Here is a 10,456-nt window from a genome sequence, read left to right as displayed (position 1 = left end):
CAGTGGGCCAATAGGCTGCTGCCCACTTAAAATCCAACCCACCAGCTCACGTGGGTGCAGGTGGTGCAGCGAGGCGCAAACCCCTCTCCTTCCCGCTGCCTGTGCTGGGACAGCAAGCGCAGCTTGAGCCATTCGTACGAGCACCCTGGGGGGCTTAATGTAACGCCCACTGCCCCCGCTCGTGGCCTGCAGGTCTAAGCCGCGCTGTTAGCGCACCAACCGAATAGCTTTTGCAACAAGCGCCCTGCGAGAGTACCTGAGGCCTTGGGAGCTGCATTAAGGTGCTGCTTACAGCATCCCGTTCCAGTGACGCGCCCGTGTCGCCTGCTATCAGGCCCCTAGAGGCGAGAGCCTGATTTAGTGCTTAGGTATGGTATCAAATAGTCCTAGCCCCTCTCAAGCATGTAGAAGCAGTGCGTATGTGTCGACTGCCCAGCCAAAATACCGTGACACAAGCCTTCCCTTTAAAACACTGCTGAGTGAGTGTCCTTGGGCATTAAAAGCCAACCTCCCAATCTAGAAATTTGGGAAGGACACTTATGTTTCCATCACCAGCCTCAACTCTGCACCCATCCTGCCTGCTGACTTTCCATCCATGGCTGGAGTCCCTCTCTGGCCCCCACCTGAAGCTAAATCTCCCTCTGCTGGGGGGGGGGGTGAATTCGTTAAGCTGTAGAACAACAGCCTCCCTCCCACTGTGTCTGGCACCTGTGCTGGTGAAGCCCCAGAAAGTCGGTTCTGTTGTCACAGGGGCCCATACGTGAAGACACTGGCAGCTACGGTGAGATCAGCACCTTGGCCGCCCATAGGCAGTGGGAGGGGATGGACGGGCCTCTGGGAATAGGGCCAATAGCATTGCCCAGCTCTCACATGGGGAAATCCCCTGCTGGGCAAGTACAAAACCCAGACAGCTTCGGCCTGAAGAAGTGGGGCTAGGTCTCATACCAGCCGCTCTGCCTAGGGCTGCATTTCCTCCTTAGGCATAACAGCGAAAAGTGCCTGGTCCCCCTCCCATCAGGTCCCCTGCCCGTGACTGCGGTAAGACGAGAACATGATAATTGCAGTAGCGCAAACACTGCTACTGGTTCCCCTGGAGCGAGCAATCACCAGCCCGCTGGGTTGGGGGCTGAACCTGCTTTCAGCCAAGTGTGGAATCCTCCCCATCATATTTTCCAGCTCTCACGCTGGGCTACTTCCTGAGTACGCAGCCCTCCTGCACCCAGTCGTTTTAAAATAAATGACTTGCTCCAGGAGGCATTTTCCCACCCCTGCCTGACAGCATGCAGGATGGCCCCAGCGCTAAGCACAGCAGAGCAATGAAAATGTTCGCACCCTGATAGGTATTTTTGTTCTAATGAGGCTAAAAGTTTCTGTAAACCAATCCCCAGGCTGCAGCCATGAATCTTTTTGTTGGGGCAGAACGTTGGCTGGAGCCTTGCACAGCGAGCTTTGGGTTTTCTGCTGCTGCCCATCACCCTGGTATCTGAGCTCCTGAAAGTGTCAGAACGAGCACTCTCTGTCCATGGACCCCTGCCCTGGGGACCTTCCTATTCAGCCCCCACAACCGTCCCTCCTGGCTCTTCTCGCTCAGAGACTGATCAAAGCCACCAGCTCCAACCATACCGAGCTCTGGGAAAGGCTGGAGCCAGACTTAACCCCGTGGTGCAGGCCCAGCGGTAACACAGGCCAGCTGCTGTGGGGTGCGCAGGAGGGGACACAATGTTGATTTGAACCTGGAGCAAGGGTGCCCATTCCACTCGCCCAAGGCCTGGCTCTGCGGGAGGGGAGTAGCGAGCAGTAGCGCCGTCCGGCCAGCGCACACAGGGTGCTGGGGACGTTCGGGTGTACGAACAGGCTAACTGGGAACGGCAAAACACCAAACAGCGACTCCCAAGCAGGGACGTGGCCGCTAGTTACCTGGTGTGAGCACCTCGTGCTGGTCCCGTGGTGCATCGCGGGTGAAGCCAGGGAGGGCCGGGAGGAGAGGCGAGGCACTGAGGGCTTTGGCCAGCAGCCGGGGGCCCAGGTTCAGCACTCGCACCTTCACATCCCGGCAGCAGTGGTTGATTATCCGCAGATGGACAGTATCTTTCGTTTTAATCTTTATCAGACACTTCCCCATGGTAGCCTTGGACTAGCCCACTTCCTGCAGCCTCTGCGCTCAGCAGCAGGGCACGGGCCGGAGCCGGCGCAGGAAGTGCGGGAATGCAGGGTGAGGGCTGCAGCCGCGTCACCCAATGGCACAATGACTGCGGTGCAGCTGACCCTGGAGCCAGCGCTATTTTGGGATCCCACGTTTCCTGGTACCCAGCTGAAGTGAGAGTGAGGAAAGGCAGCTGCAGCGCTGGGGGTGGGCAGCCTGGGGGAGCTGGGGGGTTGGTTAGAATAACGGTCTTAAATGTTATTTAATTCCCTGCTTGCTTTCCCGGTGATCCTTTTGTGGCCCATTTGACTGTGCTACAGCACTAAGTCCTGTGTCACAACAACACAACGGGGCTGGCCATGGGCTCCGGGGCTGACCCCCACCCAGCCAGTCAGCACAGAAATCCATCTGATATTCACCATATACAAACCAATCCTTTACCTCCTCTGCTCAGCACCCCCTAGAACAGGGGTGGGCAAACTTTTTGGTCCGAGGGCCACATCTGGGTGGGGAAATTGCATGCAGGGCCATGAATGTAGGGCTGGGGGAGGGGGTTGGGGTGCGGTGTGTAGGAAGGGGCTCAGGGCAGGGGATTGGGGTGCAGGGAGGGGAGCGTAGTGTGGGAGGCGGCTCAGGGCAGGGGGTTGAGGTGTGGGCTCTGGCCCTGCGCCGCTTACCTCGAGCGGCTCCGAGTGGGGCTAAGGCAGGCTCCCTGCCTGCCTTGGCCCCGCACCGCTCCCAGAAGTGCCCAGCACCACGTCCCTGGGGAAGGGGGAGAGGGCAGAGGGCTCCGTGCACTGCCCTCACCTGTGGGTACCCCCCCCAAAGCTCCCATTGGCTGCGGTTCCCCATTCCCAGCCAATAAGAACTGCGGGGGAGGTACCCGCAGGTGAGGGCAGCGCATGGAGCCCTCTGCCCCCCCCAAGGGGCCGCAGGGAATCTGCCTTAGCCCCGTGGCACCATGGGGGTGGCAATCCCACAGGCCAGATCCAAAGCCCTGACGGGCTGGATCTGGCCCACAGGCGGTAGTTTGCCCACCCCTGCGCTAGAATGTACTATGGGCCCAATCCTGCCTCCACTGAGGACAGTGGCAAAACTCTCTGGCTACAAGGGGGCAGGCCTGGGCCCTGCAATCGTGCTGCGTCGGAACCGGAATACACTGGCTTTTGGGAAACGCCGAGGCACAACAGCCTTTCCCGTAGGAGGCTCCGTCTGTATGAGTCCCTGTTCCGTGCGCCAGCCTGTTTAACACGGGCATTCAGCATCTGCAGTGGGGACTAGCTCTGCACCAAGCTTCCCGATGCAGCTGAGTGCAGGGCTGCGTTGGGCTTGTTTCCCACGGAAAGTGTTATTTGGGCTAGGACACAGTGACTGGCAGGCAACCCTGCTCAACACACCTCTTATCCCCTGGGATTTACACCACCGTTTCCTTTCCCTGGCACCATCAGCTGCTGCCCAGGAAGGAAAGGATCTGTTTGGCCGGGATGCCTTTCCCCTCCCACCGGAGAAGAGAGCTATCTGTCTCTGGGAAGGGCTGTTTTCAGTCAGCAGGCAGATATTTCAGTGAAGCGGACAGACTTAGCAGTGGTTTCACTTTCACCAGCAGGAATCTTTTCGTTGCCCAGAACTCCCACCAAGCATCTGGGCATTAGTGACGGTGATTCAACCGTCCCTATGTTCATTTTTATTTGAAAGCTGCCACTAGCTCTTGCACCACGAGCTTTGTAGTGATGGGGGAGCCCTGAGAGAACAACCCCCTCCCCTCTGCACAGGGCCAGCTAGGGTAAGTTATCAAAGGAACGCCTGGTCGCACACCTCTCATCCCCGTTAGCACAGGTTCCCACGCTACAAGGCTGTGCACACTTTGAAAACACAGGGTTTCTGTTCCTAAGCGTCACCTCCCGCCCCTGCCAGCCAACCGCTGGGAGACAGCAGAGCACTGACGAGCTGTTTGCTACTGAATCGCCTTTATGTACCTGGAAGCATTAAAATACGACTAATTCCCTGGCTGCTGAGGCTCCTGGGGCTAAAGTCTGGTTCTTAAGCCCCAGCCTAAGGTCAGGTGCACAAGGCTCTCTTGGCAGTGGGAGCGCCCAGCAGCCTTAGGGCTAGCAAATATGACCTGGGCCAGGTTTTCGCCCAGCCAGGGAGCCACCTCTCTCCAAAGTGGGCAGAAGAGAGCAACGGTCCGGGAAGGGTAAGGATGGTGGTCGGGCAAGGGGCATTGTCACTGCCCAGCCTACACAGGGATTGCTGCCTCTGCAGACAGGTTGTGAAGAAACCAAGGGAATGCTCAGGCCATCAGCTTGTTACACCAGGGCTAAGACTGAAAATAGCTACCAGCCACCTTAAAAGCAAGATGCAATTCTCTTAACCCACACAAACGTTAGCCTGACAATTCAAAACGATTGTTTTTATTTGGTTTTTAAGTGTATCCCGGAAGAAACCTGGGAATGAAAGTCCCTCGGCAGCCGAGGAGCCAGGGCCTGATTCTGATCTCACTTCCACTGGCGTAGCTCTGCCGTCTTCCTGGGAATTACTCTGGATTTGCCACCATAAGAGATCAGTGTCAGGCCCTCAGCCACATTTTCAGCAGGCCACCGTACCTGTGTTCACACATGTGGGTGCATAGGTTTGCATGTGCAGAGCAGAATCTCCCTGCCTTGGATCTGTATGGCACGCACAAATGCAGCTTTTGTGTGTGCAAAACACCATCACAGATGTTCCAGATACAATGAGGGGAGGGTCAGTGACACTCTGTCACAAAGAGCCTGCTCTGTGCGGGCCGCACCACAGCCTGGTGGCCAGGTTTAAAATTAAAAAGAAGTTTATAGTTCATGAACTCACCAAATCCCTGGAAGACTTCCCCTCCTCCAGCTCAGAAACAGGATTATAAAGGTGATTATAGAGAAATGTGATTATAAAGGTTGGGGGAAGGGGAGAAATATTCCCTGGCCAAGTCCTTGTGTATCTAGTTTTAGCCTTGAGGAAACTTTCCTAGCTGAGTGATAAACCAGCCACAGAGAAATGGACCGCATGCTGGATTGCTGCTGGACCCTGAATTAAAGCAGGCCCAGCCCATCTCACACACCCCCAGGCTCTCCTAAAACCTTCACTTTCATTGTCAGAGCAGAGCAATGAAGTTCCATCGGTCACCAAAACAAGTAAAGAACAATCAGCAGAGCAGTTTCCGTGTGAGACACGCAGGAGGCCACCATAGTGCATGGGGGGCAGCCACTCCCCCTGGCGTTCCACAGCCTCAGGGACGGAGTGGCAATGCTGATGGGCGGTGAATGGACACCCCTGCTTGGTGCAGCCCCCCCCCCCCCCCCACAAAAGGGAAGGAGGAGACAGGACTGTTCAGAGGAGGAAACGTACGTTGGCTCCCCCAGCTCCATCCAGAGTGCAAGTTTGCAGCCAGAACTGAAACAACTCACTCAAACGCACGAGAAACGTGGTTCATGTCTGTTACACAAGGGCCACTTCTCTGCTGTGGCATCTGCAATATGTATTAATTCAGGGCAGGGACCTGCCTTCTGCCATCTCTGTGGACCACCAGACATCCCGACAGCACAATATAAATGACCAGCCTTGGCAATCCGCAGAAGAGAGCGTGGGGAGATGCTGACCGTGAAACGTCACTAGAGAACCCGACATTCTGTTGTATGGTACTAAGTTTCTGTCCCTTAGACGGGAGGGCTGGGCTCAGGAACGGGGAAGGAGCTCCCTTGGGAGCAGTGTGGGTCTAGGCCTCTGGCTAGGAGCTCTTCAGAGAGCAGCTGGCAGTGGCTGGGTGGAGAAGAAGGAGGCTGATCAGCGACGTTGAGATGACCGGAGGAAGAAGAGAGGTGAGGTTAGGTTGGTTCCCATGGGGGAAGATTCACAGCAGGCCCTGGAAGTGTCTAAGCCGACAGGCAGGCAAGAGGCGCCTGCAACTCCTCCTCTTGTGTCCTCTCCCTGCACCAACACCCTCCGTGTCTAATGGGATACATGGCACAACCCTCCGGGCCACAGAACAGCAGCCAAGGCAGCCAGCCCCTGTGCAATTCGTCTGCGTTATGAATTAGGCTCTCGAGCATCCACGGCGCATGAGTCAAGCTAGAGCCAGGGGTGGACTTCGTTTGGGTTTAGCCCTGTCCTGCTCGGAGGGTTGTTCTTCCAGGCACCTCTTAGTGCAGCAAAGACAAATCCCCTGAGCCTTCTGTTAAGCTCTGCAGGGAGAGAGGAGAGGCCGTCCTGCTGGGAGCCGGGCTCAGATGTGCATGCTCACACACACAGACCTCAGTGGGCTTCACCCTCCTCACCTCCTGCCCCCTGTGTGTCTGCTGCTGCTCTCTCAGAGATCCCCGCGGGCCGGAGAATTCCTCCCCTGCCCCCGGATGGCCCTGGGGTTCAGTCCAAGCCCCAAGGGAAAATGCCTGACTGGGCAGACAGCAGCACCAGCGCTGTGCCCTGACTGGAGTCTGCTCTGGCCCGACAATGGCCTCTTAGACCGGCGGGAGGGGACTGGCCAGCTGTGCCCCTCGTCCCCCTGCTCTGCTGCTGGTCTCAGGCCTGATCTGCAGCAGCCCTGCTATTCCCACCCTGGGCCATGGCCCAGCAGACACGGCCCAGTGGCCCACACTAGGGGGAGAAGCCTGGGTCTGTATGACGACAAAGGGGATGTCTGGCCTTGTGCCTGACTGGCTCTCGGCTCCCTCCTTCCTCATCCCTGGTGCCTAGCAGCAGCAATACCCAGCCGCCTCCTGATGTGCACATACCTTCCCCACCCCGCCGCCACATGTAAAACCCACACGCAAAGTTACTGCTGCTCCAAGAAGCAGGAGCGTGCCATGCTAATGGCTCGTTAACAGGCTGCATTAACCTTCCTGTGCTGAGCATCCCACCTGGCTCCTCGAAGACACACACGGCTCCATCGCAGTGGCTCCAAAGAGGAAATTAATGGCTACAAGTTCCCAGGGAATGTCCTGGCCTCTCCGTAGCTCCCAACAATTTCAATGGATTTGTGCCTTGGTGCCATGCAGAGCTGAATCTGGGCTGCGTCCCCAGATATGTGTGGCCTTGGGCAAGTCACTCGCAATATGACTCTTTGTTAACAGAACTAACAACCCATCCCTACCTCACAAGCGTGCAAAGCTTCATTCCTTAATGCCTGGGGATCCTGGCGAGGTCCCAGAGGGAAGGTGCCAGGACAGCAGTGGTGGGGAGGGACAGATAATGGCCACAATGGTTATCCCCCACACTTTTTCAGATGTCGCCACAAGGAGTCTGACTAGAGCTAGCAAGGCAGGCTGGGAAGTCTCTCACCCCAAGGAAAGGAAGTCACAGCCCTTCGATCTGAATATAAAATGCCAACCTAGGGGTGGGTAGCTCATGCTGTCCGTTAGCGCACCAGGCTTGTACCGCTAGGCCCCTGCACTCAGGTCATGGGCTATGCCATAAGCACTGTCTCATTTCTGTTCCCTTTTCTGTACATCACTAAACCTCTGCCAAGAGTGGAGTGTGCGCTCAGGAGATATGGGCTCCAGGAGCAGCCGGGGTGCTGCAGGGCCCAGGCCCCGCCTAGCAGAGTTATATGGCTTAACACAATGGAGTATCCACTGCAATCTGACACACACTAAATCCAGTTCCTAAGAAATCCTACTCCGTTCTTCTGCACCTGAAACTTCTGTTCCACAACTGTGTTGTTTCAACTTAGCCTGTGCTGGAATCTTACATCAGGACAGCTTCTAAGCAACAAAAGCAACCTTGAGAGCAGTTAAGCACATCTCTAGAAAAACTCGGGATACGTTATTTCAACAATCCCTCCAGCTCCCATCTTTCCGATCAGGTTGCATGGTGCAAGAAAATACCCCTCAATGAAGGGGCTGCAGTAGTGTTTCTTATTGCTATTGTAAGTCCTGAGTCTATAAAATAAATTAATTTAAAAGAAAGGTTGTTTTCCCTGATATCACTCTTCCCTATGAGATACGAACAGCTAATGCCCCGGTGACAATTTTAGCTTTCCTATGCTATGATTATAAACAGAGTGGAGAGGAAACATTTCTGCAAATATTTGATCAAATACCAATTCAAATTGCTTGGGCAGTGTTCCTCCCCCCCTTTCATTTGCTTTCCTCAAATATTCTAGTGAATGAGTTTTCCTGCAGGAATGTTCACGGACACGGTGATTTTAGAGGAACGCTAGGGAATATGCACCAAAAGCGCCTTTTAACTAATACAAGCGAGGAACCACAGTGGAAGCCTGATTCTAAGAATTATTTGTATCCAACCAGGGACCAGAACACAATCATGTGATCTACATGTCCAGTCAAAACTAACAAATACATTTGGAATATCAAATATGCACAATAAACTTCTCGTGAACCACCAACAGAATCATTTGCAGGAAGTTTTTGACAGATAATCTCAAATAGCAAATATATCTGAGAAATGTGAAAGCTGCTCACAGAAAATCACAAAGAGAAGCAGCAGCTAAATGAGTTGGCCATATTACTTGCTATGAATTGATCACTCAACTCTGCTTATAATAAGCTATGAACTCATTTCTTGGGAGAATTCAGAGTTAGTTCTAGGTGAGTGGCATTAAACCCTAGGCCTCAGGTACTTCCAGCTAAGTGCACTGCCGTAAAATCCAGGGAACACCTGTTACTCCTTTCATCTATCCTCTGCTGGGCAGAATTGCTACAAAGCCAGCAACCCTGTCAATATACCAGAGCCCTGATTTCTGTGGGAGTTAATGACCAAAACCATTTTCTTTCCTTGTAAGTGACCTGTAAATATTTTCTTAGTGATTAATGAAACATGTTTCCATGTAATCAATGCCCCAGCTAGCTCGAGTTCAGGGGCATCCAGCACATACAGAAACTCCTGTTAAACTCCCACGGCAGCTCCCCTGAACTCCTTAATTGGAGAGTCCAGAGGAGAGCAACAAAAATAAGGAGAGATATACAAAACACAACCGATGAGGAAAGGTTGAAAGTACTGGACAGGTTTAGTCTAGCGAAGACAAAACTGGGGGTGGAGCAGTGATAACAGTCATCAAATATGTTATAAAGAGGATCTTAATTAATTAGCCTCTTACTCTACCTTTTCATGTTCTCAGTATGTATATATCTATCTTCTTACTATATGTTCCATTCTGTGCATCTGATGAAGTGAGCTGTAGCGCACGAAAGCTTATGCTCTAATAAATTTGTTAGTCTCTAAGGTGCCACAAGGACTCCTGTTCTTTCCATAAAGAGTATGGTGATTCATGGTTCTCCACACTCACAAGAAGTCATGAGCTCATTTTGCAGCAAGGAGATTTAGATTGGCTCTTAGGAAGAACTTTCTAACTCTAGTTAAGCCCTGGAGCAGAGTCCGTAGGGAGGCTGCGGAAGCCCCGTCATTGCAGGGTTTCTAAGAAGAGGTTGGACAAACCCATCAGGGAAGCTCTAGGTTCACGGTCCTGCCTCAGTGCAGGCAGCAGAACTACATGACCTCTTGAGGTCTTTTCCAGCCCCACATTCCTGTGCTTTTCCCTAATGCACCATGAGCTGCTAGGGCTGGTCCACAGCTCTCAGGTCAGAACATCAGATTGTGCCACTGGGAATTTTTACAAGATAGCATGTTATTCCCTTTGGTGCAATATATAGTTATACATGTCTAGGCACATATGTATGTCGTACCTATAGAACTATATATGTGCATGTGCATAGCTCTCTGTTTGTGTATGTAATATACATCATTACACAGATAAATGCCCATTACCCTAGAGTCAACTACTCCAAATAATCTGTACCCACCTTTGGCATCTGGGGTCCATATAGCTCTCTCTAACCACACCCACCCACACATTTCATTGGCGTGGGAGTCCCCTTCTTTTGACTAATGCCAAGAAGCTGCTAAGATCTATTCTTGTTTCTGTAATGGAGATGAACTGCCCATTGCTGTATTTGACTAGATCCTTTGATCCTTCCTGAGCAGGCCCTTCTGAGTGGATGAGCAGCTACAGCCTCGTGGTGCTGATTGACATCTCCCCTTTACTGGTGACTGAAGCAGAGGAAAAGGGGAGAAGAAATCAGCACATACGTTGCTAGCTGGTAAGGCAGAAACATCCCCTGGACTCCTAGGTGATTTCTTAATGGAAGTGAGCCACAAATGAGTGTGCAGCTGAATACCTCTGCTCTCAGCCAGGCATTCTCTGCACTAACTAGCAATTATTCCATTCAGGAGGGGACAAGGAACATTGATCCAGCTCAAGCATCATTAACTGCACTCTGAGAGGGAGGAGAATGGGAATGGTACACCGTGAATGCATGTAAAACACAG

General features: G+C 53.1%; 1 protein-coding gene across 6 annotated transcripts in view; it reads right to left on the bottom strand.

Moving 5' to 3' along the window:
- The window catches only part of FRMD5 (FERM domain containing 5), a 346,861-nt gene that overhangs the window by 25,889 nt on the left and 310,516 nt on the right, over window positions 1-10,456 (bottom strand). The window lies entirely within an intron of this gene.

This window comes from Dermochelys coriacea, chromosome 10 (assembly GCF_009764565.3).
Source record: "Dermochelys coriacea isolate rDerCor1 chromosome 10, rDerCor1.pri.v4, whole genome shotgun sequence".
NCBI classification, from domain to species: Eukaryota; Metazoa; Chordata; order Testudines; family Dermochelyidae; genus Dermochelys; species Dermochelys coriacea.
The sequence above is the reverse complement of the archived record's forward strand: the minus strand, read 5'-3'. Positions and strand labels throughout refer to the sequence as shown.